Source organism: Hippocampus comes, unplaced genomic scaffold (assembly GCF_001891065.2).
Source record: "Hippocampus comes isolate QL1 unplaced genomic scaffold, H_comes_QL1_v1.1 scaffold45, whole genome shotgun sequence".
Taxonomy (NCBI): Eukaryota; Metazoa; Chordata; class Actinopteri; order Syngnathiformes; family Syngnathidae; genus Hippocampus; species Hippocampus comes.
In genome coordinates, this window is record NW_017805783.1 from 2,100,016 (window position 1) to 2,122,739 (window position 22,724).

At 40.6% G+C, this 22,724-nt stretch overlaps 1 protein-coding gene across 4 annotated transcripts in view; it reads right to left on the reverse strand.

Moving 5' to 3' along the window:
- The window catches only part of sema4c (sema domain, immunoglobulin domain (Ig), transmembrane domain (TM) and short cytoplasmic domain, (semaphorin) 4C), a 103,338-nt gene that overhangs the window by 43,188 nt on the left and 37,426 nt on the right, over window positions 1–22,724 (reverse strand). The window contains exon 2 of one of the 4 annotated variants that reach the window (XM_019885197.1): window positions 19,828–19,938. The exons of 1 other annotated variant lie outside the window; for it this stretch is intronic. The gene's annotated coding sequence lies outside the window, so the exon portion shown is untranslated. Of the gene's footprint in view, window positions 1–4,665; window positions 4,808–19,780; window positions 19,939–22,724 lie in introns of those variants that run through there. 2 more of the 4 variants (XM_019885196.1, XM_019885198.1) reach the window with 2 other exon arrangements.

Below are 22,724 nucleotides of genomic sequence, written 5' to 3' on the forward strand. Positions count from 1 at the left end.
AAAGCAACAGACAGACAAACGCACTAGGCACTCCAAAGCATAGAATGGACTCGACTTCTAATCGTAATGCGGCTCCGTTGATGCTGCTCAGTGCAGAAGGGGAGTAATTTATGGCGATTAAAAAGAGTATTTTAACAAGATGCCGTGTGGCTTTTATTGGCTACTTTAATCTCAAAACCAATGTACGACTAAAATTGCATCATTTGTCATTTGGTCGCACCTAAAGAACTTTACAAACACATGATTTATTCTTTGAATCAAGCCTATTCTTATGATTTCTCATGATACCGCCATAGCTAATGACATACATCCCAGGTCTCCGCTGATGACCACATTAATGCAATTGCATTGTGTCTGCACGCTGCCTCTGTGAGGTCCTGCAGTGTCACCTCATTTAAATCATCTTTTCGAGGCTGGTGCTGTTGTTGAGGCTGCTTTAGCTAATGAGCTGCGGCATAGCAGCCTAAATAATATCAGTCACTACTCCACAAGAAGAAAGCTCATTAAAGCATCTACAGAAATGCCACATGTTCTGATTAGGTTTCTGAGCCCGTGTGTATTTTTGGTTGGAACACACACACACACACACACACACACACACACACACACACACACACACACACACACACAGTCGTGTACTTACTTGAGGTAAGATGACTCCCTTAAGGGAGAAGCAAAGTAGTGGGGTTTCGTCAATGTGGGGGCGGATGTCGGGGGGTGGGGGGGGTGGATGAGGGAGGTTTTCAACTTCATTCTTCAAGTGTTCTTTTTCTTTGTTAGTGTGCAAGTCTCTTTACACTGCCCTCCATCTCACCTTTATTTTATCCATGTGTTTTCCTGACAGCCGTTTCCTTCCCCTCCTCCTCCAACACACTCCCAGCTGATTGCCAAGCCAGTGTCTCACTTTTAACCCCCAACCTCTGACTTTTGTGTGGGTTGCAATGCTGGTCTACAGCTATCGCGTAATGTCCATTACCCGTGAATGCACACACACACGCACGCACTCTCTCACACACACACACGCAGTAAACGGCAACCCCCACCCTGTTCCTTCCTCTTTCGCCTCCTCGCAAAACAAACACTTCATCTAGCATCAGCTCTCTTCCTTCCTTCCGGCTACCCCTTCCGCTCCAAGCCAGACATCTTTCACTGCTTTTCCAGCATTAAAATGAACTTGGGATGGGCAAGTACCAATAGAAAGTATCGGTATCGGGTGATAACAGTCTCATTTCAATGTCTTGGTATTGAGGCGATAACAACCTTATTTCAATGTATCGGCCATTCACGACGGAATAGGCCGTTTTACTCTGAGGAACTAAATGGCATGCACGAATGACAGAGCATATCCATGTCAAATTATCAATCCTCTCATATTCCCAATAAGATGGAATTTATGAAGTTATATGTAAGTTTATAAGGTTTATATTAATGCTCAAAATGCATTATTAGTGTTGCTACTAAAATTTTCATGTAACTCAATTACTGCATGGCTAACACAGCATTTTTGTCTTTTCAATTCTATCCATGTCCATCCTCTCATATCCCCATTAATTAAGATGCTGTTTCTATAACATATGTATGTTTATAATGTCTATATTAATGCTAAGAGTAGAGACAGACCAATATGTTTCTTCCAAGGCAGATAACTCTACCGATCGTGAGTCGTCAAGGAGGCAGATAACCAATAGTTGGAGTTGGTATTCACTTTCAAAATATTGGTGTTGAAATGGTTAAAAATACAAACTCCAACTCTTACCTTTGTTGAAATCTTGAAACATATGTTGAATGACCAACTTTACAGATTTGAAAAATGTTGAATTTTATTTATTTCTCTTTAAATCTTGGGCAATGGACATCTTTGCTTCAAAATTCTAACAAAAAGTTCAGGGAGTTCCCAGGGTCATCAGCATGTCTTAAAAAGTTAAATGAGGATCGTGGGTGTGCCAGAGCCGGTCGCAGCTGTCTTTTGGCAGTTCTAAAATATTCCAGATAGTTATTACCATTCCAGATATTTAAACACATATTTGGAATGGTAAATTCTCACTTATCTTAGTTTTAATTTCACACACAAACAGAAGGAGCACAGTTCACAAGGTCAGCAGCATCTCTTATAAAGTTTACTGAAAATGTAAAGAAATAGTTCAGGAACTTAACACAATTTTAAATTGATCTGTTATAAGCCGTCAGATTTTTTTAAAAAGGCTGATGCCTATATGCATCATAATGCTGAATATTGGCACCGATAATCAGTACATTTCTATCTTAAAGTGTGTTATGAGTCTCGTGGTACCAACAGTATGGGCTCTATTTTGGTAGACTGGCACGAAAATTGAGAGTAACTTTCCAGAATTTCGTATCAGATCAAGTCTAATCAAGTGTGTTTGGGACTGTGTTGTAGGCCTGTCTGGGCGTGGCAGTGCACGAGTGGCCTCGCCCCTGACGCACCTGAAAATTTGGTGACAGAAAGCAGTCTCCGCTTGGCGAAAAAATGGGCACATTGTTTTCATGTTGGCGCATTGTTGAGTGTGTTTGGGAGTTTGGTAGACGCGTCCCAACCCCGGATAAGCGGTGGAAAATGGATGGATGGATGGTAGACGCAATACCCCTCACTGGGCTTTCCTACCGCCCCCTGCAGTGCATCTCGCAATTTGGTGTCAAAAAGGAGACAATATTTTAGACTTGCTAAAACCACATCAAACTTGGGGCGCAGGTGATCCAACATAATTTTAGTGTATTTAATCGAGGCTCAGGCAGACAGATTCAGCAGTGTGGGGGACGTCATGATTTTTCGTTCATAAATACGACACCGTCGTGGGAGAATCCTTCTGAATAACTGTCGAAATCAATTCATTCCATGAATTGTAACCGTCCATCCATTCCCTGATCCGCTTTATCCTCACATGGATTGCGGGTGTGCTGGAGCCTATCCCAGCCGACTTCGGCCAGTAGGCGGGGGCGCTGCACTGGTTGCCAGCACGATCAGAAATCTGAACACCATTGTCATGTTTCACAATGAGGTACTTCTTTTTTAAGAAAACAATAAGTTTCCGAATACTTTTTACACTTTTTCTAGCAGCCATTCTGTCTTTTCAGCCAGTCCTATTTTCCAAACGTCTCTGTCATGCTTGATGGATAAGAGTTGAATCTGTCTTATTACACTTTAATTTATTTATTTTCTATAAAGGACTACAGTTCAGGAAGTGTTCGGCTTTATTTTGCAGTTTTGTTAATTCATTACAAATAAATCTTCAATTCAGAGTTAGTTGTTTGTCTTATTTTGGACTTAAATTCTTTGTTGCAGATTGATTGTGCTGTCTTTCGTCAGAAATAAATGAACGGCCATTTTTAAAATTAGAGACTTTCTGGCAACATAAAACTGGTTGGATCAAACAAGTTCACACTTTTTGACCGAGAAATACTATACAATGTTCCTCCTCACATTGAGCAATAGCCCCATGAACACTAAAGATGCTTAATTATAATGGCTGATTAAAAAAAAAAAAAAAAATCCAAACGACATCAAGGTCAATAGTTATCATGAGTGTGAAACTCAGCCTGAGTGTGAAACTCAGCCTGCGCATTCTCAAATATTCAAAAGAAGAATGTGCAAAGGAAGTTACAAATAATAATGTTGTAATTAAACAAAAGTTATGGAAACCTGCAAAACTAATGGGAAATATGTATTATACATACATCAAAACATCCATAATAAGAAAAAAAAACTCTTGCTGACTGAAGAGCAGTTTCAGACAGCTGTTTTTATGCTGTAGAGTTGTTCAGGATATGTCACTCAAAACACAATAACCTAAAAAATGATTCGTTGCCTGATGGTAATTTGTGACCTAAGTTCATTCCCACTTTCATTTTTGTTAGTCTGACGGTTAGAACGGTTAAATGCAAGTTTCAAAACGTACCATAGGTGCCTAGAGAGAATATGCAAAATAATTTCAACAACAACTAGGAAAGCATTTTTTTTTTCAGCTGTAATATTTGGATCACAGCTCAGCTTTTAGAATATACTCTACTTTCTCAACAACATCCAAAAGTGATTTCGATCCCAGCATCAACACATTCCGCCTGGCAGGTATAACCATGCGTCTGGAATAATAATGCACAAGTGTACAGTTGAGTCAGCTGATCTGGGTTCAACTCCAGAGCAATACGACTTTCACTTTCCCCGTAAAAAAATAAATATATCACGTTACAGAACTCTCTGCAAAATTGATGATGTGAGATGTGAAGAAACGCCAACGAGAACTTTATTACTTCTTCTCACTTAAATACTGAGGGAAAACACCAGGTGCTTTATAGCGCTTTTACTCAAACGGCAGGTAAGAGAAAGGCAATAATGCTGACGAGAATGAATTATGGACGTTCATATGATCATTGCCACGAGTGCTTCTTTCATATCATACAAAGTCCTGGTTTGGAAGTTTACCTTCAGAATAGGCATCCGGATTTGTTGAATCTCAATAGTCCAAAGTGATTAGTAAATATGACAACGCGTCGTAACACGCGAATGTAAACTGTGAAGAATGGCGGCAAAGGGTATTGGTTGTTGGCTAATGAATAGCAATCGACAATATTTCCCCCACTGGGCGTTAATTAAAACTAACGCCGTTGCACATAAGAGGGCAGCAAACGGGGTGTAATCATGACACGTACCGCTATTTGTTGCAGGTGATGGTGCGCGTCAGAGAACGATGTGGTCGACTTGATGGCACAACGTATCTGAGTGATGTAACTTTTAATGTCTTTGTCGTTTATGTTCCTTTGAATTCCGAAGACTACAGTTGACCTCTTTGAATGTCCATGTGTTGTGTTTGCGAACCCTCAGAGAATTTTCCGATGTTGATCTTTCACAACCTATATATTTCTTGGTACTATCTGTTGATTATTGGCTAATAGTAATAAATATACATTAACTGAATGATCAGTTATTGTGCTTGTATGAATGACGTATCAGTTTATTAAAAACTTGAACATCTGGGCAGACGCATTATGTTTTTCAAGGTTTCTTTTTTCCATTTTCAAATTGAAAGCAGTTAATACTGAGGGTCTTGAACGCACCATTATATGAACGATGGACGCTGCAACGCTCGACACACCAACATTTACAGTCGACGTATTTGGAATGAAAGTCCATCCATCCATCCATTTTGTGGTGAGAAACACATTAGAAGGGTGTCTTTATTTTGCATGAAGAGGCTGCATGAGTAAGCCTAAAATAACATTAAGTAGCGACCATGTCTGTGAATACAAATGAACACTTAGGCAGTAAATTCCAAGCATTGTACCTTGACACCCTAATGTACTGTGCAAGACGAAGAGATCATTAGGGCACACATGTAACTATCCAATTTAATTCGTCATAAAATTATGCGTTGATTCGAAATATATCTTTGTTCATATTTTTATGCCAGGGTGGCAGCAAAATTAAATGCTTCCTTCATTAGATAAGTGGTGTTGAAAATGGATGGATGGTGTATCGTGGCAACAGCGTGTGAATCTATCAAAGACTGATCGTCAAAGACAGTTTTGATCAGTTCCCCAATGAGTGAACAACGTATGAACGAAATCTCAGAACTGGTTGAAATTAAATTATCACCAATCAGCGAAGCACCCATTAATGTTCATGCACCATAGCACATTTACTATATTTGCCTTTTATGACTGATTTTCTAAACAGCTCAGACGCATCCACCCGTTCAAATGATTTACAAGTAAATGCCACCGCATTTCCAATAAAAGTTTAACTTGTATGCGCTTGCCATTGTAATTATCTCAAAGTGAAGCAAAACCTATCCCTGACAACCCATTTCTACTTGATGAATGTCAGAACAAATCCTATGGGACTGCATGGTGCTGCAGTTACTGTCTCCCTGCAGCCAGCTTTTATGGTTGCCCCTCCAGAAACTCTGCGGGCCTTCGAGGATTTTCTCCTCTCATCCCTCCTCTGGCTGATGCTTGCACGGACATTCTCTTTCCCACTCGCCGCCTTGTCTATGTCATGGTCGGCTGGTCAGGCGTGGCCGACTTATGATTCTTTGATCACCTCTCTGATCTCCTCCATCATTGCCAGAGGCACCATCTGATTACAGATGAAATGGATCTGATTTGGGCTATGACCACAGGCCAAACACCTGTTCGGACTTGACAAATGATAAAAAGGGATGTCGAGGCGGGATGAAACCTGTGAGGTTGGCTGTCCATATAAACGGACAGTAGGCCATCTGTGGTTGGGATTTAAAGTACATCTTATTTACAATCTATGCTGCGGTATGGAGATTGTGCACTTCTATCACGTTCCAAAATAAAATGTCACCGCAAATAGGAATTCGTTTATTTATTTATTTCATTTACAGTGAATTTTGGATAATAGATGGGTGGATTGATCACAAAAGTCTTACAGCAGATAAAGCCAAATATCATACACTGCAATACAGGCGTAGCTGGCTCAAACTGTCAATTGTACAATGTAATATATTGAAGTATGTATCAGCATGATAGTACAACACACTGGCTATAAATTCTGGTCTAAAGTAGGGACGGGCAACTTAAAATGATGGAAGGGGCCACAATTGTTCATCAGTGCTACTGGGGGCCTACATAACACCACACACCTCCTAACCACATGCATGACAAATATTTAAAATGTACGTGCGCACAGTATGTGCAAAATACATGCACTTAATATATTTTACTCTTCATAATACAAAGTACATTTCTCAATGCATGAATAAAATATTTGCAATTCAACAACACAGCTTTTAGAGGCAAACAATAAAATCATCACATACTGTGATTCTCCCTACCTTGCGCAAAGGGGTCTCTTGGATGAAAAAATTGCTGAGCACTAAACCGACATTAAATGCAAGAACTCATGTTGTTCCTTTTTGTGACAAAAATCAATTCACACAAAGTTTTATTATTATCGAGGTACCATTTCTGTCCTGCAAATCCACAAAAAAAAAAAACCATCAGGCGTACTCATGTTGTAGTTTAGGACAGTATAAGACCCAGCGCAATGCCATGTTGGCCTTCTCAGGGTGAATGATGACATTACAACTTAAAAGTATATATTGGATATATTGTATATATTCAAGAGGGATAGTAAACCCAAAATATTCAAGAAAAAAAACACAGCTAAAGCTCCAATATGGATTTTCCGCAAAAACATGGAATTTGCTCTTCCTCAAGAAAACAAAGACAATGATTTTTTATTTTTTTTTAATATTGAAAAAAATCCGCAAAAGGTGCTGAGCCACGAGTATTCTGGGGTCTACTTTAAGAGAGGAAAAAATGTTTCTAATTTCCTGCATTCATACCCACAAGTCTTGTTATACACCTCTTCATTACTGTAGTTAAACAGTGGATTGGGCAACACCCCTTTCTTAAATTGTTGAACTTGTGTTTTATGTTTGTTTGTTTTTTTCAGGCAAATGCAAGTATATGTTGTGTTTTATGATGAAGAAATAGAATGCCTCAATTCACACATGTCATGGAAATGTTTACTAAAGCATGCAGCAGCTCCAAATCATAAACTTGATTTATCCACGGGGCTAAAGCGAGGTCTGTCAATAAATGAAAGATTTGCTATGATTTTACTTTTGTGGATTATGCAATTTAGAGCCAGCTATAATTCAGAAATCCACTTTCTGAACACTGTTCCAATGACTTTTGTGAAGCTGTTGCTTACATATCGATTTATTTACTTGTTGATAAATATACATTTCTTTTATTGTGTTTATGTTTTTGATTAGTAGTATGTACAGAACCTGATTACAACTGCGGTTGCTCTTTTTTCAAACTGTTTTTTAAATAAAGTTAAATTGAGTTTATTAATACGTAGAAATAATCATCAGTCATGACAGAACTTGATCCAGTGCTGCAGACCAAAAAAATGGTCCATCCAAAATTGTTGCTAATGTGGTTGGTGTTTGGGTTTGTTCGTTTCCGAGCTGACAAGTGAAAATGACGTCAAAGTGTGAAACTATTCTCAGCTGTCTGTGCGGCGCTGATCACTGGAGCAACCGTTTTGAGCAAAACCCTCAGAACTGTGTCTAACTGTACTCTGATTAGTGCACTGTATGCTTTCTGTCGAACACTTAAACTCAGACAGACAATGTCAGCAATTAGCTTGTGAACATAAAGAGTCACATATTTCCCTATGGAGTCTGCAAGAACCAGAAGAGAGTAAAGAGAAGAGTGGATAATTGTCTTGGATTCCTCAGAGTGACAGGAACTCAAATCCAAGAGAATGCTAATGCCTGTCTGTGTTGCACAAGCAACAAGACAGCTGTTTACTAACTTTATGAGGTGATAGTATGCTCAGTGTTTTGCACCACTTCAAACGGCCCAGAAAATCAATTTATGCAAGTTTAACAAACTTCAATCAATGAAAAGCATTCTCTTTTCCCCTAGTTTGAGTGAAGACATTTTAGTGTTCACGGACAGCTTTAATCAATGGATCTCAGCTATTCTGCTGGAGGTCCATTTTCTCCAATCACTGCGGCAACTAATCTCACTCAGAGTATCTCTCAGGTCCCTCTGCTGGAAAGTGCTGATCAGGATCTTCTAGAAGCCTCTCTCTTGTGCAGAGATTGAGCAATATTGCTTTAAAAGTAAGTGCACCATCAAGATGCCTCTCTTGTTACTACACAACTTGTAAAAAGCAAAATGCCACCTCAGCATGTGATCTGTGCAGCGTTCTGTATCGGGGATACTTGTTAGTACCTCAATTATCGTCTTCGCACTGAGGAGGGTGCCTTTTCAACTTTTTATATAGACCACTGACACCAAAGAGAAATGCAAATCCCCAGTTTGAAAGGTTTGTATTCAAAAGGGTCAACTTCATTATCTCTTCGAACAGAATAATGATCTAGTCAACATCAGTAGATATCACCAATTCAACTGTCGTTTCTGATATTGCTAGCACATGCATTTACAGGACGTAATCATACAAATGTTTGTCACAGCCAGATAGGGCATTTCGAGTTTGCTTCAGGTTGCCAAGATAAAAGATGTCTGATTTGATTCATGAATTTGGGGGGAAAAAAGTAAAAACATGATACAAAAGAAGTCTGTAAAGAGAAACTGTCCTATGACCCTGACAAAGTATGTGTCTGCCACTGTCATCCCTTCTCGGCTTGACCTTGTGCTTGACAGTCCGACCATGTTGTTGATGGGCACACGGGAGTGCAGTGAGCGGAGGTAACATCCCCGTGCACTCAAAACCTGCCAGCAGCGACTATAGGCCCCAGGGATGCCGGACTGCAGTAGCTACCCTTGAGCCTCTACATCAATGCACATGTAGCCCATACAGGTATGTGCTTGGATGAGTCAGATATACTGGTCAAATGCAACGCTCATCACATGTATGGACACGCACACACACACACACACACGCACGCACACGCACACACACACACACACACACACACACACACAACACACACACAGTTTATCAGGGGTGAACCTATGGTAAATTGGCTTTTTCACCCACAAAGCGTTTAAAGTGCTTCACAGTGACTTCTCATTCGCCTTCTGATGATTTGGCATCGGGAAAAACTGGGGGTCATCGCAGCCGTTTTATACAATATCATTTTATCTTCACATAGTTTAAGAAGGGGGGAAAAAAAGAACCTTTCTGTCCCAATACACAACGCAAGGTTTATAGAGACATGGTGAGTTTGTTGAGGGAGAAATTGTGAGTCATGAGTTCAACTCCGGGTGGCCCGGTGGTTGACTGATTAGTGCAGGGGTGCCCATTACGTCGATTGCGACTGACCAGTAGATCAAGGACTGGTCCCAAGTCGATCCGAGGGGTGTAGAGGGGAAAACAACAAAACATTTGTGTCTCTGTGCATGTTAGTAATATATTTTTTGTGTTAATGCACACTACATCCTAATCATTCTATCAGTTTCACTTTCACAAAAAGTATTTAAAAAAGACAACAGAATAAAGCAGGTAATCTTTAACCTATGGTGACGTGTGACTGCGTCACCGGAAGTTAGTGCTCAGCAGTCTGCAGTTGCAGCTTGTGATCAGAGTTGCTGCGCTATATCTTTTATGGTAATCATTATTCTCATTCAGACTTTGTTTCGTGTACAATTAACCGAGGGGACGGGCAAAGAATGGGAATCTGGAGGGCCGAGAGAAGCGTTTTAAAACGGTAAGCGTGAGCTACGATCGTTAACAGGCTGCAAAAGTGCGTTGCATGCCTTCTTGTCAGGCTGTTGCTCATCATGGCGTGCAGAGGTGCAGGTTTCGATTCCGGCTCTGGCCTTCCTGTGTGGAGTTTGCATGTTCTCCCTGTGCCGGCGTGGGTTTTCTCTGGGTGTTACGGTTTCCTCCCACATTCCAAAAGCATGTGTGGCAGGATAATGGAACACCCTAAATTGTCCCTATGTGTGAGTGTGAGCGCGGATGGCTGTTCGTCTATGTGTGCCCTGTGATTGGCGCGCGACCAGTTCAGGGTGTACCTCGCCTACTGCCCAATGACAGTTGGGACAGGCTCCAGCACGCCCCGCGACCCTTGTGAATGGACTTCCACTCCCTCGAACATCTGTCAGATTAACTAGAACAGAGAAATGCGGAGTCATGCCCTCCCTTCCACATTCTTCTTGATGTATTGACAAAACCAATTTCACAGGTCAACTCCAACATCTAGGAAAGTCTTCATAAAACGGCAACTGTTTACTTCCGATAGTGCTTCCATTTTTAGTGCGGTTAAAGTTGTCCCAATATGTTGGCCCTTTAGTGAATGTTACAAAGTGCTCCTCATGCACCAACGCACTAATGAAATCACTCCCTCCAGGCCAGGTTCCGACAAACAAACAAGAAAATTCCCTCTATATTGCTTTTCAAGCACTCACCAAATAGTATTCTCGACTGTATGTTTTAGTGCTTTAATTAGCTTTGAATTATATAAACTGCTTTCTTGATGCCTGTAGGCAGTCAAAGTCGTGTGTCAGTACGGACCAACTGTAGGGTAGGAATACAGAACACGTCCACAGCTTGTCTTTTTCTCTGGCCCTCAGTTACTCTGTGTTCTGGCTTAGCGAAGCCGCCCACTGTTCTCCTACGGGGGATAATTGTTCAGGAGTGCTCTTTTCCTTTCACGCCAGCGTTCCCTGTCCTCAACATCTCCTTAGCTTCTTTCTTCGAGCATTTACTTTCACAAGAGTTCAGAACATCATGCTGAGTCAGGATCCCTGGAGCTCAGTAAGGTGGCGTTGGGCAGAAAGGTTACACCAAACTGGGGACTCCTACAGAAGCGACGGAAATACACGTCAACAACAGGATGCTGTTGAAAAGGACTCAAAAGAGATGGAGAGGACCAATTACAGTTTTGTATTTAAGGTGGTTTAAAGCGACTTTGTGGCATTCTGTTCAAAATCCATCCATCTGTCCCACTTGTCCTGGGCACCCATATTTGCGTCTTGTTGAACATGTGAAATATCCTTGCGAAAAGAAAAACTGTTTGCGACCATTAAAAACAGTTGGTAAACGTCCGGTGAATGTCATTAACATCCGCTCCCCTTGCAAACCTTCGCTGCTCATTGGGATCTGGCTTTAATAAACTCGAAATGGAATACAGTACAGGTCTATATGATAACATGATCAGATCATGTATTCTTTATCACTTTTATTGTTTTGGAATGCTGTCTTGCAATGATGTTGTGTAAACTTACAAAAGGTTCTCTTCCATGCACGAAGTAAATACTGCACTCTCTATGACTACACTCTGCATCCACACTGACTGCTGCATTGCTGCCACTTCTCCAAATTTAGATGCATGTCAATGCTCATACGTATGTCAGGCATATGGATAAGATAAGAAAAATAACAGTTTTCTTATCTTATCTTATCCATATGCCTGACATACGTATGAGCATTTACATGCATCTAAATTTGGAATGCTTCTCTAAGTTTGTATATTTGGCCAACAAGGCTGCCCAAAATGTCAACTTTTAGTTTTGAGCTGAAAACAAAAAAACAAACAAAAAAAAACATCGGGGAACTCAGGATAGGCATGCCTTTTAAAAAATGCAATGTTTAAAAACAGACTGATGCATCGTGGAACTCAGGATAGGCATGCTTTTAAAAAATGCAATGTTTAAAAACAGACTGATGATGCTTGCAACAGACCTCACTATTCATGATTTGTGAATTCGCATGGTAAATTATGTTTTTCAAAGAAACACATGGACAGTACATTGGTGTATTTGGATGCATGTGAACAAATTAGGCTAAGATAGAAAGTGTGGTTATGATTAATGATTTGATAGTTTTTTTCACTTTCGGTCATCAAATTAATGTTGGAGACCCGGTCAAGGTTACGAGGCAATAAATTCAATTAAACATGAATTATCATCATTCAAATAGCATTTTCAACAGCTGGGTAAGAGGCTATATTTTATCCCTTCCCAAAACAAATCTGGATTAAAAGCTTGGCATTGCAATATTTTCACGAGGACCAGAGCCAGTTGATCTGTTGTGGATGTGCGTATTTCTGACAAAGATGTCATCATTAAAAAAAACATCTAATAACTAGCATGCAGCTTCCAAACTCATAATTAAAAATACGTCTACACAGATATACTCCAGCTAGAAGGCACCTTAAATTCCAGAGGTGTTTTTTTACTGTCTTCATTTTAAAGCACTTCAGGACTAAAACTGTAAACAAAAACAACAACAAAAAAACTCATTTACACTTACTTACACTTTACAATACACTGCTGACTCAACAAATTCTGACGCTGCCTTGCTTAAGGCACGCAGAAGAGCCAATGAAAGCTGTGAATAGGCAGCAGTTTGATGATATTGGGCAAAAAAGATGCAAACAGAGCAAAGCAGGTCAATTCATAGAAAATGCTTGCATATTCAGCAGATCTTTTCTTTTACAGATCAGGGCTACTAGACTAAATTCAACTTGTATGAGTGGCCATAGCAGGCATTGCAGAGATACTGCATATAATGGGGTTCCCACTCTTCCACTTGCTTTATATTTATGGACCTTTTAAGGACTTTTGAGGACCGATTTAGCCATTTTAAGGACTTTTTCTCCATTCAGCAGGGGATTCATGGTGGCTTTAATGCCTGCTCAGCAATATGCGGGCTGAACAGAAAGCCGCATATCACTGAGCTGGTGTTCAAATCATTGCTGCCAAAGGAAGGGCACATCTTTATTTTTAGGGCCAATCCGCTAACCCTTTATTTGACATACTGTATGTCAAATTTTCATTTTCCTAACAACTTGAATTCATTCTCAAATAAAGTACACTAAGAAAAATTTTAATTTATTTTCAAATAAAATTTTTTGAAGGATTTTTATTGATTTTAGAAGCTTTCCTTGAAAATTAAGGACAATTAAGAACATTTTACAACATCTTTTCTATGGATTTTTATGAATTTTAAGGAACCCTGGGAATCCTGTGGAAGGAAAATGGAGGCATGAAATAAAGGCGAGGGGGGGAAAGCAGTCAGTGGTGTGCTTTGATGTTTAAACCGAGGGTCGATTAGAACTTGATTGGGTCCATTACGGGGGGGAGGCAATAGATGAACCACAAGCAGCTCTCCTCCAGACTCAGTTTTACATTAACCACTACCTGCTCTCTTCAGCACATAAAACGATCAATAGCAATGTGACTGTAGGAGAGGAGTGCCTGCCTGGGATGGATAGGCAAATATGAGGGGAAAGTGTTGCAGGTTTACGGGAAGATAAGCTGGGACGGATCGATAGAGAGACAAGGACTTCTGCTACAGAGGGAAAAGAGGATGGAGGCGTGCTAAACAGCCAGTTTACACTTGCCTACATCATCAAACTTCATGCATGGAAACCTGTGGGGTGTGCGTATGAGGGCACCTTGGTTGCCATCATCTCTTGCTAGGCAGGTCTTTTTCTTTGCAGACCTTTCACTGAAACTCTCTGTTCAACATTGTACACTGACGTAGCATTTCTTAAACCCTTTTATTTAAACTGACAGTGCCATCTATAGGCGTCAGAAAAAATATAACAGTTTCATTAAGCAAATTTGAAGCTTCATTTTCCCATCGCTGCCTTGCAGTGACTGTGGAGACCTTCTTCAGGTGTTGCAACTAGGGCTGTGCACAAATCGGTTGTGCCTTGAATTGGGAAGCTATAATTAGCCATTAAAAACGAAAGCTGAATAAGAATTTTCGGATTTGAGTCAGGTCAACAATGCTAACCGGTGCGTAGTTTCCAGTGTAATTTATCCCTTCTCTTGGATTCCCTCGCCACCTATCATCCGCTCTCTTTTTCCCTTCACAACCCCCCAAAATCATAGGAAACCACAGAATTTGTGAAGGTTGCTACAGTATACTGTATGTGGAGGGTGCACGCCATGTATGAAAGCGTGTTGCCCTCAAATGAGCATTAAATTCAATGTTTAAGCAGTCAGTCAATCAAGCCTAGCTACGCAGAAGCACACGAAAGTTTGGCTATATTTCACAAAAAAAAAAAAGACAATATTGTGTGTAGTTGTGACATTTCCAAAGCTTTTTCTGTGGACCAGACGCTACTGGAGGTGCTGAGGAGTAAGGGAAGCCTCAGAGTGGATCGAACCTTTTCTGTTGCCGGTCCATCTCTCTGGAATGACCTGTTAAATGTTAGGCAAGCTCCCACTCTGTCTATTTTTAAAACTCATTTGAAGACACATCTTTATTGTGTTGGCTATTGACCTACTATGCTACTGAAACTGTTCAATTGTTTTCTGGTATCCACTGTATATGAGTTACTACCATTAATTTCTCTTTTGAATTTACTGTTTTCAAGTTCTTTTGTTGTATAGTTGTTATCTTATGATATATGTAAAGTGGTTTGTTACCGCTGCACCTGTTGTGAAATGCGCTGTATAAATAAAATTGTATTTTAAAACAATCATGCAAAGAAAAATTACAATTCTAATTACAAAATATAGATGTATTCCAAAACTATGCAACAGGTGAATATAGCACTCAATATAACACACAAGTAAAGCAAACGCGCTATGTTGTCTTTACTGCATTCAACAGGAAAATGCGACACAATTTACGCTACACTAATGTAGCATCCGAACCAGTAACACAAGAGTTGCCTTTTTATGACATCATTCATGTCCAGGTATGACAAATCAACGTATGCTTAATCCAACTGTACATTGGTGCAACAGTTAGATTAAGCATAAATCTATCAGTCATGCCAGGATGAGGCGCGGGGATGTGCAAAAGGGGAAACTGTCACTATTACGCTGGTCACTTGAGAGCTGAGTTCAAGAAATGGAGTCAGTGCAGTGTGCCTGTGTAATGGATACCAGCTCGTACTATGCAAAAATGTGTTAGTCAAACCTCACTCCTTGAGCGAGAGATAGCGGAAGCCTGTGGGGACTCGACTCTCAACCCAGAGGCCGGTGGAACCGTGGGTTTGAGCTTCAGGCAGGACTACCGTCACGCATGGGCTCTTTTTGGGTGGAAGAGTTATGCGCAACGCTAACATTGTATTAAAAATGAATGAAGATTATGTAACTGCAGCAAGGCTACTTTATGGGCCCCAAATATTTGATTTTGGGATTGCTTAGAGGAGCATGGATGTAAACAACATTGGACATTGCACTACATTACAACATACAAATCAACAGTAAACAGTCTTGCAAACTGGTTGCAGTACCACATTTTTTGAGTGGAATTTTTTTCCCCATTGGATATTTGTATTGAATTGCATTTATAGTTATGTTTTGTGTATTTTTTTTGAGGGGGGGGTTCATTGTTTTTATTTATAAAATATGTATTTTACATATAGTAATTGGGCCAGAGAAAATTGCTAATCATAAAATAAAATTGCCTACATCTGGAAACAAAAATATACAGCATTAAGCAGAAGCATATTCTTTATTACATAATATTCACATCAACAATTGATCATGCATTGTTTCTATTATATTCCTCACCCAAAAATTGATAATAAATTTTGTCAATAATCAGTTTTGATAATAGATTCTAATTAAATTAGTGTATATATCTAATTATGAATAATACATCAATTCACATTCCTACGAAACAATATTTCCATTCTGCCATTCTGGCAAAGATTTTACTGACGACTATTTTAGCACTTTGGGACAACACAAATATGGGTTAGCTGAACATCTTTCACTTACCCTGGGGTCGATACCAACTCTCTGGAACAGCAAGTAAACCTGTCCAAGTAAGTCTATATTCGGACTAATAAATATCGTGGCCTTCTTTGAGTCGTTCGCTTCGCAGCTCACAGCCTGGTTGATGTAACATCGATGCTAGCTCAAAGCATGTGAATAAGCAACATGTATTGTGCGACACTTCTAAACGAACGCTATTTGAAATTTAGCGATATCAGTGTCTCTTTCTCATCCTTGAAATGAGAGAAATTATATGCTTCTTTGCAAATGTGTTTAATGATCTTGTGCTGCTATCCATACTGGTCATCGGCTTTTCTTTGTGTACAAATATGGACGTGAAATACTCGGTATGGAAACGACCACGTGGAACAGGCGAGCCTTGGCCACAACCAACTCCTTTTCGCAAAAAAAAAAAAAAAAAAAAAAAAAAAAAAAAAAAAAGTGTTTTGATACAGTCAACAGGATGGTTGTTTGGTTGTCACCGCAAAGCTCATATCAGAGTCCCTTTAACTTAAAAACAGAATATATTTTTAAAAGCTTTTCAAATCAATAGAAAATCAATTTACGGTGTATTGCTACTGTGCCCTCTGGAGGTACAAGTGAAAAATGGAATACGTAGATGAAAACTTAATAATATGGCCTTTCTGGAGTTGGGGTGCCATTTGTACGCAGAGTGTGACTCTGATGCATGATTTTTCATGTTAATGCAAACAGTGACAATTCAAAATAATCAGTTGTAGTCAATGAAAGCTGCCCCCGGATTAACTGGAATCCAGTCCAAAGTGTGCACAGCCTCTAGCCCAAAGTCACCTGGGATATTCTCCAGTTCACCCTCAAACCCCAAAGAGGACAAGCGGATACAGTCAACAGGATGGTTGTTTGGTTGTCACCGCAAAGCTCATATCAGAGTCCCTTTAACTTAAAAACAGAATATATTTTTAAAAGCTTTTCAAATCAATAGAAAATCAATTTACGGTGTATTGCTACTGTGCCCTCTGGAGGTACAAGTGAAAAATGGAATACGTAGATGAAAACTTAATAATATGGCCTTTCTGGAGTTGGGGTGCCATTTGTACGCAGAGTGTGACTCTGATGCATGATTTTTCATGTTAATGCAAACAGTGACAATTCAAAATAATCAGTTGTAGTCAATGAAAGCTGCCCCCGGATTAACTGGAATCCAGTCCAAAGTGTGCACAGCCTCTAGCCCAAAGTCACCTGGGATATTCTCCAGTTCACCCTCAAACCCCAAAGAGGACAAGCGCTATAAAAATTGGATAATAATTGAAAGCCAAAAGTGTTGTATTGCATGTGTCTACAAGGTTGTGTTGTCACAAAACGTGTGAAAGGGTAAGCTGTTAAGTGAAACATTTAATCTGCTTCTACCTGACAAGTGTCAGCCTGTTGTGATGTATATAACCTCCACCATCTTTGCTGCATTTCCTTCACCCTCCATTTCCTCCCTTATCTCATCTCCCTGTCACAACTCCCTCCTTTCCCCTTCTCTCTCTCCCCCATCCGAGCCTGTTTTCCTCACTCAGGCTCAATGATGGCATCCTGTCGGAGGAAAACCTGGACAACCAATATCCTCCATAACTGTGACAGACAGAAGGATAGATAGCAATTATTGGAGTGGACGTGGGATAAGCGCATTGGGACTCAGAAAGCGAGGCAAACACACCAACTTTGAGTTCAAATATGGATTGCTGAATTATTACCCGAAAGCTGCATTTCCCCACACATCTTTATTTTCGGTACATGCCTGTAGATTGTTCTTCACATGTGCCTTTCCGGATGCAGTTAAGCAGAAAATTTTGCTCCTGAGCCTCAGCATTTTGTAACTGGATAAAAAAGACTTTTTTTGGGGGAGTCACTTTACTAAAGTCTGCCGTAGATCCTGTTTGCCCCATCAAGCTGACAACAGATTGTCAATAAGAGAGACATTCATCACGGGCATAACACATACACCCAGCCATATTTCCTCACCTCCAGTATGCTGCTATGACAAGGACATAGGTTTGGCGTCAGCTCTGAAGGGGAATTGGGACTCGTAAATAATAAACTGACTCTCTTCTGGGGGTTTTGTCGATTTTATGGTTAAAACTGCCACCGGCTCTTCAGTACACTCCATCCATAATTGAAGATGCAAACACCTTTGTGTTTAGAGGGATGGCCAGGACATGGATTGTTCTGTGCAAAAGCCATATTAATGAATATCACATGAAAATGTAGTCACAGATACATTAAAAAATGTATAATAAGCTTGAGATTCCATTTTTCCAACAGACAGTTGATGTTGTCCAAAAAGTAGCGCATTGACAGACAAGACCTGCCTACTTGGTGTCGGGAAAATTGTTTATCACTTAAGAATTCTCATTAAGACTTTTAATGTTCAACTGTCAAGTAGGATCTTGGATTATTTTGGTTTTTCCGACTGGATAAAAATAATTGCTAACATAAGCATTTTGTCTAATAAAACAAACAGCAGGCAACATAGTCGGATTCTGATTTATGTTCTGTTCTGATGCATGTTCTTGGGCTTCTTCCCACTTTTCAAACATTTGCATGTTAGGATCATGTCAATCTCCAAATTGTCTAGAATTCTGAATGTGAGTTGTGAATTGTTCTTTGTCTGTTGTATGTGCCCCGTGACTCGCGACTTGGACAGAGGCTCCATCTCGTGTGCAACAAAACAAAGTCAAACCCCAGTTTTGGACGATGAAGAAAATCTTGATCGAAACCAAGGTTTCGCCGAATTGCACCACTGGCTTTTGTATGTGGGGAAAAGTAGTGGTAAACTTGAATTTGTTCATAATTGTCATCATTGGAGGGCCATTTTCTTTCCAAAAGGTGAGAGTCAAAGGCTTGGAACCCTACATATAAAATATGATACTGGTTGAATTATGAGCCTTTTTTTTTTCTTTTTAGTTGACCGCTGCATCTTTGTGGTTTATTTATGATTGTTATTGTTGGTGGTCTTTGGCTCACAAAGAAGCTGGTGTATCTCCCAAAATCAAACTGGATGCAAGAAATTAACACAAAAAGGAAATTCATCTTCACTAATGGCAGTGCTGAAGACCAAATTTTATGTTCGTATATTCCCCCCCCCCTTCATTTCAACTTCACTTTTTTGTGTTCCATCTGCAATGTTGCACCATCACTATCACACATATACACACAAATGCATACATGCACACGCACATGCACACACACAACCTTCAGTATTTTCCTAAATGAAATGCTTTCAGATCTAACATCCAATATCGTACCTCACCTTATTTTCCCCCTCTCTGTCTCTCTCAGTGTCTTTTTGTTTGCCTCTTTCTTATCTCCCAGCTCATGCCCCGCTCTTTACTTTCTCTTTGTCTCGCACTAAAATGATTTCTTCACGGGTGTACCTGAAATTGCCTGTAATTTCCAAGTCCTGTTTTGACAAGTACCACCCTCCCTCCCATGGATTTCCTTTCCATCTGCATATTTACACCCCCGGTGCGCGCAAGCGTGCGCACACACACATAAAACTCACACACACACACACACACACACACACACACACACACACACACACACACACACACACACACACACACACACACACACACTTCCTTTCTACATTTATCACCTGGATTTGTGAACAGCACAGATGTTGATATGTTTTTTATTCTTCACTCTTTGTTCTGTTTTCAGGTCCTTGTTTTTCTTCTCCTGCTCAGTGTGTCTGTCAGCTGTCTTCCTATACGTCCAACAGGGAGACTCTATTCAGATGAAGGTCACATGTCACTAAAAGAGAAGGCACAAACATAGGGGCAGTGAGTAAAGTTAGGGAATTTAGGCACATTTAAGTTCTGCATAGGTGCTTTCATCATTTATTTTCCATATATGTACATGTGTAAAACACATACTATTGCCTTATCCGCAAGTTGTGTAGACTTGCACACACGTGGTCTCATGCAGGCATGTTGAAGGCACATTGAAAGGCAGATCACACAGTCGCCCAACTCCACAAACTCTACGAGATCAATATATGAACCAAGACTGGCAGATATAAGGAATGAAGACTTCAGCTCACGTTCAAAAGATGAAGAAAATGACGTAAATTTGCACATGAAAGTCGACAATAGCATCTCTGATGGTGTAGCAATGACAGGAATGGGAATTGCATCCCTCTACACAATATATACCCTATGATTGACTGCTGACCGGTCCATGGTTTGCTCCACTTTTTACCTGAAGTCAGCTGATATAGGCTCAAGCTTCCCGCATCCCTGAACAGCATAAGCAGTATAGAAATGGGATGGATTGCGGTTGATCACACATGCACACACAGTTCCACCCAGCCGCAGCCCTGAAGGCTCACATCGAGTGGATCCTCATGTTCACACTGCAGATCAGGTTTTATATGTGCATGTGTGCTCATGAGCAAAGACTAGGATCAGCAGCACGTCAACATCAATGGCTCACGAGACACAATGAGAGTGCCAAGGGCCATGCAGAGCCTGTCAGTAACATAGGGGCTAGCTTGGGTTACACAGAGGCAGTGAACAAAGAAAGAACCAAAAACCTCTGACACCAACATACTTCAGTCACTGAAGTCAATAGACGAGCTTCTGGATGTTCAGCTTCATAGCATTGTGCCATATGGACAAAAATAAAATAGATGCGCTGGAGGTTTGATTGATAGAATGAAAGAAAATGTCAATTGTGCAGAAAACCTTGACATAAGTCCATTTACAAAGAAAACTATCAAGGGAGTTTAAGTAAAAACACTTTTTGTCTGGGTAGTTGCTAATGCAATGAATATGACTTCACCGTAATACATGATGAATAAGATCTGTGAAAAAAAAAAAAAAGACAATAAGCTGGGCGTTCCAGTGCAGCGAGGGTGTGTTCTTTGGCACGTGCACCTGACAACGTTGTTTCTAACTCAATGCCCGCTGGGACCACATCTAAGTCAGGTGCATGTACTCAAAAGTCAGTATAAAAATTCTAATCATACCTATGGCTATTGGTTATTATGCTCTTAAAGTACTCCTTTAATGTGTGAATGAGTGCAAAGGAAAAACATTGTAAGGACAGTGGCGACAACAGAAATGAGTCTATCGTGTCGTTTATCTATTATCGCGGCTGTCGTCATTTGCCACGATTGTCAGAAAAGCTTGATTCAATGGGCAAACACTTTCACTGTGTAATCTTATGCCACTCAGATGCCAAGAGGTGGCAAACTAAAAAAACAATCATGTGGAAGTGAACCATATGTAGTCATCTGACATTGCAGAGGTATGGTGCTAAATTAAGTCGATGAAAATGAATAAATAACGAGGTGAGTGAATACAATTAACAAATATTACTGCTTTGGGAAAGAATAAACAAACAACAAAATCATGATTAATAAAAGGACTTGCTGGGTAAGCCTTCAAACCACAACCTCAGCAAAACACAAAGAAAGACAAAAATTGAGAATCACAGATTTTTAGGTTTCCCCTTTACTTCAACAGCGATGACCATTCTGAAAAGGTTCGTCGGGCTGCTTATGCCACTTGCAGCCCAGTAGTCGGCTGCTCGAGGCGAGATGATGCAACGGCGAGCTAGCTATAACAAGTGCAGCAATCAGCTTGGACTACGACCTGCTAAACATTTTGTGGATTCGCTCCTAACTCCGGAATCAGAGCCTCCATCAACAATTTCAGATATGCGCAACTTAGTATGCAAACAAATGATTATCTGACGGCATGGCAGCACACCGGCCATCACAGGTGGATTATTCCTAAATAAGTGAGTCATCCACACATCAGCTTTCCACCGGCTTCATCCGGGAGATCCCAGCAGCCAAAATACTGAAAGGCTCTGCATAAACACGCAAACTTAAATATGCATGTGTCCACGTGCGGAACGACTAATGCACTCCAAGCGAGGGCTCTAAGCAGCTACACGCAAGAGAGGCCAAAAAATGAGAGCGTCGCAAAGTGGTCTAAAAGGAATTTTAAGCGCACCAAACACCCTGTCAGAGACGCACGTGCACACACCTTCATCTTCTTTCTGCCGGTCTGTGTGTTTGACAGTCAGCGCCGTGAGGGACCATGTGGCAAGCAGCCAGAGGCTTGTGAATCAGCAATGACTAACTGTTTAAACCCGCACTTGCAGCACTAATCACGTGCTAGCAAGTGGGGGAGGACATGCTTTCATTTGTGTTAACATGTGAAATGTGCATTTCGAACAAAGCCTTAAAGTCTGTTAATATGTGAGCAAGCATGCAGATACGATACAAAAGCCTTGCCCATCAGGCTCACTTGTGACAACTAAGACCTTTAATTGCATTGCGCCTAATTTGATATTGTCAGAGCTGACAGCCCCCTGATGAGCTGAGTGAAAATGGAGCGACAATGTAACCGTCACTTCTTCCAACGAGCCCCGACAGGGGCCCGACTCGATGCTCAGTTTGATCCCTCCGCAAGACAATGCAATCGGATGCTAATCGGATGCAGAAGCCCAAGATTTGAGCATGTGCCAAAGTGCGTGCCTGCGTCTGGAGTTTGTTCACGTAACCGCACGTGCCCATGCCAGGAATG